The 7390-nt window shown below is 34.1% G+C and overlaps 1 protein-coding gene and 1 long non-coding RNA gene across 9 annotated transcripts in view; one reads left to right on the forward strand and one right to left on the reverse strand.

The window, feature by feature from the left end:
• Positions 1–1794: 1794 nt before the first annotated feature.
• Positions 1795–5881, reverse strand: LOC117113993. The gene is made up of 3 exons (XR_004446282.1): positions 4825–5881; positions 2914–3186; positions 1795–1929 (listed from the first exon to the last, which is right to left on the reverse strand). It is a non-coding gene; the product is annotated as an uncharacterized LOC117113993 (long non-coding RNA).
• Positions 4460–7390, forward strand: part of LOC117113992 (RING finger protein 24-like) — a 12596-nt gene continuing 9665 nt past the window's right edge. Inside the window, exons 1-3 of one of the 8 annotated variants that reach the window (XM_033257500.1) lie at positions 4460–4606; positions 5900–6082; positions 6749–6990. The gene's annotated coding sequence lies outside the window, so the exon portion shown is untranslated. The remainder of the gene's footprint in view (positions 4607–5899; positions 6083–6748; positions 6991–7390) is intronic. The other 7 variants (XM_033257506.1, XM_033257501.1, XM_033257504.1 and 4 more) reach the window with 7 other exon arrangements.

The following is a 7390-nucleotide window of genomic DNA, read 5'->3' on the forward strand; positions in this document are numbered from 1 at the left end:
TTGGTGTCAATATGTTCGGAACATTAATGTTTCTATTTGGTGTGATAAAAAAGACAATCACACTATCACAAATAATGTGATATTCAATATACTTTATATGTTTGCTATTTGTCTTGTAACATGGGTGAATGGTCAGTATCGACATATTTGTTTTATCAAAGTTCCAATCAAGTAAACAGTCTCTACAGTAAGTATGTATATGGATAGGCACATATGCATTGAAACATGTCAAAGGTCAGAAACGGTCGTATTTTAGTAAAATGTTCTATTAGAGCAAATAGAAACATGACTATTCCTAACAAATTGGTACCAAAATTAACTCTCTACCACCAGTGGTTGAGATAATAAGGACTCAATAATTATGACATTTGAAACATGTCAAGGGTCAAAAACAGCATTTCTGGTCATTTTCTAGCAAACTTTTCTATTAGACTATATAGAAACATTAATGTTCCGAACATATTGACACCACAATTAACTCTTTACCACCAGTGGTTGCGGAGATACAATGACCCTATTGCTATGACCTTAAAACATGTCAAAGGTTAGAAACAACATTTCCGGTCATCTTTTAGCAAAATGTTCAATTAGAGCAAATAGAAACATGAGTCTTCTGAACAAAGAGGCACCAAAATTAACACTTTACCACCAGTGGTTGCGGAAATATGACGACCCTATAGCTGTAACTTTGACCCTGACCTTTTGACCTCTCGCCACATTTTGAAAATGTGTTACCAAGCCAAAAATGATTGTTGGACCACCCTAAACCAATTTCTTTAGTCAAATTCTCTGAACCTTAAAGTGCATACAATACCTGGTCTGGCTCGGGTATACAGGGGTAGTGCCAGTGGGGGGGGGGGGAGGAAGTTTAGTACAACCATGGAGGAATTACTTTAGAATTAAACTAATTCCTCCATGGCACAACCATGTATAGAATTGAGCTTACCGTCTAATTTTAACGTTGTAGCTCTTTTTAATTTTCTTTTACATCCTAAATATATATATATTGTTTTCTTTATCTCTCTATATTACAATATACTCTTAGTTTTATCTCCATACCAAACATATATGAAACTGATTTATATTAATATTTATGTATCTATTTTAGTATCTTGTACTTATATATATAAAAAACATTCCCAAAATGCAAACTTCATTCATAATTTTCTTTTCATTTTCAAACAACAGAAATAATATACATTCTAAATAATATCACATAAAACAGTTCCTCGTAAAAAGTTTGTTGTCTCTAAAGTAAATCAATTACCATTTGTAAATCTGTTAATGTCACATTTTATACAAATATGCCTAAAACGTGGTCACTGACAGCAATTAAACAAGAACAATCACACTATCTAAAATTATATGATATACAAAATTTGCAATCTGTTTGCGTACATCATTTTCAATTTAAGAACTAGAGTACTTATCGTTCTTCTCTTCATTATAATCAAGTGGCAACCTTTTTCTTCATAACCAGAGTCGTAGATAGCTCCTTATCAAAATGTTTGTTGTCTTTAAATTAAATTACTATTATGTAAATCTTTTAATGTCACATTTTATACAAATATGCACAAAGAACGGTCACTTTAAACAAAAACAATCACTGAGAATGGTCACTGATAGCTATTACCGTACAGTTTAAACAAAAACAATCACATTATCACAAATTATGTGATATACAATATACTTTATATGTTTGCGATTTGTTTGTGTGACATCATCTTGGATTTAAGAACTAGAGTACTTATACTGCATGCTCTTCTCATCAATAGAATCTGACATGAAGTGCCAACCTTTGTCGTCATAACGGAACGTTCCGCACTGCGGCGCCCTCAAGCATGCAGTAGCACATCTTGTGCATTCCCTTTAAAGTTCGACAGATTCTATCCAAATTCGCAGATGATTTGTACATAGCAGTGTGAATGTCTAATAAACAAACATAATAATTCACGAAAGAAATGAAATTGTAATACTGGCAATGGTCTTGATAATCCATTTCTATAGTTTTTTTCTTTTACCCAGTGTCAAGACAAAAAAAAAAAGAAAACAACATAAAACAAAAAGAAGGAAGCTTAGAATTGTGAAAAAGATGAGATTTAAGTAAGGATTTTAAAAGGGCTAACGATGGAGATGATCTTTGCAATTTAATCATTTGTTCCACAACTTTGGTGTAGCAACAAAGAAGGATATATCACTATAGGTTTTCAACCGACAAGAAGGACAATAAAGAATGGTAGCTGGATGATGTGGACTACATGTAGTTGCGCACAATTTGTGAAGATCATTACTGTGGCGAGATGAACAATGAATACAATAAATAGCCAGAAAACAATAAATAGCCAGAAATAGAACCGGGAAAATTAATCTTGAATACAAAGGATTAAATTTAGCTTTATTTTCGTCCTGAATAAAAATAGCTCTCACTGAAATAAGTATGTCATCATTCTATAAGTTCACTCTCTAATTCCGAGCTTCTTCTATTTTGAGACAGCTTTCACGGATATATATATCCGTGAAAAACGTATAGTTAAAACTATAGTTAAAGATTATATATCAATTAAAGTATCTCATTGGACACCCAGCAGGCCGAAAATAATGCACAGAAGAGGGCGTATCTTATAGATCTGTGACTAGTTTTGATAGCGCTATATCGAAATCGTGGCGTCAAGCACGTTACAAGAATGAAACGAACTCATGTTCTACCGGACGCTTAAATCACCAGAGTGTCTTGTGGTAAAGTGGTTATGACGTTCGCCATGTATGCGAAGGGTCCTGTTACGTTTCAATTTATAGTATTCATTGCAATATTCCACTTGCTGTTTCTTAGTTTTTCCCATGCCTTTTGAATTATTATATATATTGTAGCAATAAAGCGTAATTTAAATTAACTCAGAAATATTGTTGACTTACGTGTGATATAGACAGATTTTCTCCAAAAACCACCACATATTTCTTGTGGATTGCCGACACAAGCCACATTACATTCAACTTCGAGTTGTTGACCCAACTTAGAATAAGTCTCATCACAAAAACAATGTTTTACATACTGCAATCCGGTGTACTGATAGCGTAGTTCGTAACAACGGTGTATACAAAAACTTACTGTCATACCGTTGAACGTGTACTGATTCCACATCATTCTATCGTGGGAATCTGCGAAACAGCCTTTGTAGACACCGACACCTATCAGGTACAATTTTAAAGAAAACAATTTCAAATTATCGAAGAATTAAATTTAGCTTTATTTTCCTCCTGACTAAGTAGGCCTACGTCTTTCTTAAAATAGCTCTCAATAAAATTAATATGTCATCAAACTATCAGTTCACCCTCTAATTCCGAGGCCCCTCTACTTCGAAACCAGTTACTATGGTTTTATAATTTATATATTTTTATTTTTATACTATTTGTTAAACTTATATATAATAAATAATTTAATTAAATAATTTAACAAAATAGTACAAATAACGAATAAGTTAATTGAAATACGCCGCAAACCAAACGTAAATAAACACATTTTTAATACGATTTTGCAATTATACAACTTCATTTATTTTTATAAAAATGTAGTACATAAAATTACATTTTTGATACGATTTTGCAATTATTCAACTTCATATATTTTTATAAAAATGTAGTACATAAAAATATCAAAATTCTAATTTTCAATTACACAATTATACATCACGAACGGCAATACGAGCAAATCAACGACTGACAAGACTGTGGGATGAATACGTAGCTGGTATCCGGGGGGTCAACGATTGACAAGACTGTGGGATGAATATGTAGTTGGTATCCGGGGGGTTCATTCACTGATGACATCGGCAAGCCGACTACATTCACTGAGACACGCACTACATTCACTGAGAGACGCGCTTGGCGTTCCATAGAAATTACCGGCGGCTCAACTTGTCGGCGGCTCAACCTAGGTCACTCAAGCGGGTGCAGGTCAACTCGGCCACAAGTCAACTCGGCCACAGTCAACTCGGCCACAAGTCAACTCGGCCACAAATAACTCGGCCACAAAAAGTTCGGCTGCAGTCAACTCGGCCACAAGTCAACTCGGCCACAAGTCAACTCGGCCACAAGTCAACTCGGCCACTAGTTATTTATAATTAAAATGAAATGTAAATACGGTATTACAGTTTCTGCATCCTTTAATCCTGAAATTCTGATCATCGTCACATCGTCGTGAGATCGTTGTATACATTTCTTCACATTGTACTCTTATTCAACAGAGAAAAAACGCCACTTACAGAATGGAATAAAATCTGACAATTGTAACATTAACAATTTAAGCAATCTTAATAATTAAGAAAAACACATATATTAATGTTTAATTTTGTTTGACACCAATAATAACAGCAATATTATTGTGGCCGAGTTGACTTGTGGCCGAGTTAACTTGTGGCCGAGTTGACTTTTGGCCGAGTTGACTGCAGCTGAACTTTTTGTGGCCGAGTTGATTTCTGGCCGAGTTGACTTATGGCCGAGTTGACTGTGGCCGAGTTGACTTGTGGCCGAGTTGGATCGAATTCACTCAAGCATCCTATCCGCTTTCTCAAAATGGTTGTTTTACTGTTGTTACGTCGTAAATAAGACTGTAAGTATTAACATACTCTTTGGTATTAACACCAATCACAGTTTAATAAGATGCGTGTTTACTCACTGCATTTGTCTAGATTCAGCTTCTAAAAGAATCGTTTTTTGCTAGGTATATCTAACCTAGCCTACTACTCTAAGGGTAAGTAAGAGGCCTAGGCCTAGCTAGGATTCGGTAGAGGCCTAAGCCCTAGCCTAGGCCCTAGGTATCCTACTTACGTAACTAAATCCGGCAATAATCCAAAACGACAATGGAAAATTGGCCAAAATTGCAAAGTTGTACACAGCAGAAGTACCAGTACCAGTACCAGATTGTAAATTAAGGCAGGCGTGCGTAGGGAATATAGCCTAGACCTATCCTCAACTCAAAAATTAGGCCTAGAAATCAGTCTGCGTATTTTATAAAATAAGGGCCGATTTCAGCATAGATTTTGCCTAAAAATTTAAGGTTTTGACCAAGGCCATGCAAAAAAAAATTTGTTAGCATCCCCTCCCGACGTCGAAAAACTCGCCAACCTACTTTTGTTTTTTTTTTATCCAAAAAGACAACGGATATTGACCCAAGTGCAATATTTTGTATATGGGAACAGTTTTTATGTTCTTTGTCCTTTACTAAAATTTCTTCATTTCTTGAAAAGTAATTTGAAACATATATTCATTTGTTTTAATATCAATTTAATTTTATACATTCTCAGGTACATTGTATAGAATGAAATTGATATTAAAACAAATGAATATATTTTAATATCAATTTCGTTTTATACATTCTCAGGTACATTGTAAATTCCATTTAATTTTCCTACATTTCACACCATTTTTCAAGTTTGACCAAAAAAAAAAAAAAAAGAATGCCTACATTAAAAAATTCAAAAAAAGGATGCTAACCAATTTTTCTTTTTGACATGGCCTAATCTTAGTATGTAACCAATGTATACAATAATTACAATTCTGCACAGTTATTTTCCTAGAGATTTGTTCAAATTTGCAATTTTGTTGTGCAAATTTGAGCAAGTTTTTGAGATCTCCTCCATTAAAATACCTACAGATGGCAGAAGTATTACGATTCATTGCCTAGCACTAGCATTGGGACAATTAGGCCTATAGATACATTATCTGCATTCTCTAATTTAAAGCTTTCACAATTTATGTATTGCAATGAAGAAAACTTAAATAAATATCATACAAATCTTTGTAAGAAAAAATTGTTATTTTTTTACTGTAGAACGTATATTTTATATTAAGTGGATTTTTTTTTTCTGAATTTAAAGTCATTAAAACGAATAAATATTTTTAGATCACTGATGCAAAGACTCTCCAACTTGTACTGGTAAACAGAAGCAAACAAAAAAGAAAGAGAAAACAAAACACAGAATAGAGGGTTCAGTTAACGTAAAAGGCAAATAACCCAGAGAAAAATCCACAGTTACCAAAAAGAAATAAGTCAGTAACAGATTCAAGACTGTAATGTGGTGTTTAGGTAAATTTCCTTTCTAACTTTTAAATCTTTCCGAGTAATCCAATTTTCTGTTTATATTTTATGTATATAGACGATGAAGTTTCTTGAATCATGAGTCTTGATTAATAAGCTTAGTTAAGGTTGCTCAGACTAACACCCCCTCACTTAATCATCGAGTCCTTCCACTTCACCTTTGCGCCCCCAATTAGCCCACTCCACACCCCCACTATTTCAAGATTGATAGATACCCCACTGTGGTCCAGAGGTGGAAGAAGTCACTTTTGGGAAATTTGATTAAATGAGCTTTTTTAACACATATATAATTTTATTTTGCTGTACATGGTGAGACAATTGAAAAAAAAAATGTAGTCAAAATATGCAAATATTATGGATTTGCAGAAGGAGGTTCTGGGTGTGTGAGAGGCCGTCCCGATATCCAAAGACTCCTGTGACTTGCAGGATAGTTGGGACCCTTGTAACTGAACACTATGTTTATGCTACAGTACCAGACCTAAAAGTATCACATGTCAGTACTGCATCTCAAATGATTTTGTATACAGTATTAAAATTACTAACTGTTTGATTGATACATTTTTGCTGGTATATTTATTCAAATAATATTATAATGTAGTAGATGGATTTGCTGTACATAGCGCAAATAAAAAATCTCTGTTTTCGCTCTTCAAGATGAGAATATGGACTTTTTATTAAAAGGCATGGAGAAAATTGCTATACAGTAGGCAAGAGTTTCAGCTAGACAAAGAAACAGAAACCAGAATTGAAAGTTGTAATAATTTGTATATTATTACTGTATTGCCTTAGCCATTGGTAAATATTGAATGAGAGCAGTTTCTATTTACTTGAAAGCGGACAGCTAAAATGATCTGGATTGTTGATATTACTTTCAATACATATCTGCATCCTGGTAGGTAAGGAAGTATTTCAGGAATTTATTCCTAAATTGTTATTGAATTTGTTGTTAGTATCAGTATCACTAGTGGAGTGTGCTTTTTTAAGTTTGGATTGAATCGGCAGTGGTGTACCGGTATCTAAAGACACTAAAAATTTTAAAAAATTAGAGGGGGGGGGGGCGTGAAGATGAAGTTGATGGGCTCAATCATACAATGAGGGGGAGCTAGCTGGAAAAATAAGGTGGTTTGAGGTGATATTTAACCAATGCATCATTTTTTTGCTTCAAAATTTTCCAGAGGGGCGTTGGTGCATTTAGGGATGCAAACTTGTTGAGGGAGGGTGTGCACCTGTCTCTTATACACATCTGATGTGTATAAGAGACAGATTGATATCAGATGCTGCACCCCACCTAATTTT

Source organism: Anneissia japonica, unplaced genomic scaffold, assembly GCF_011630105.1.
Source record: "Anneissia japonica isolate Jap-2015-1 unplaced genomic scaffold, ASM1163010v1 scaffold281_len866295_cov195, whole genome shotgun sequence".
Classification (NCBI taxonomy): Eukaryota; Metazoa; Echinodermata; class Crinoidea; order Comatulida; family Comatulidae; genus Anneissia; species Anneissia japonica.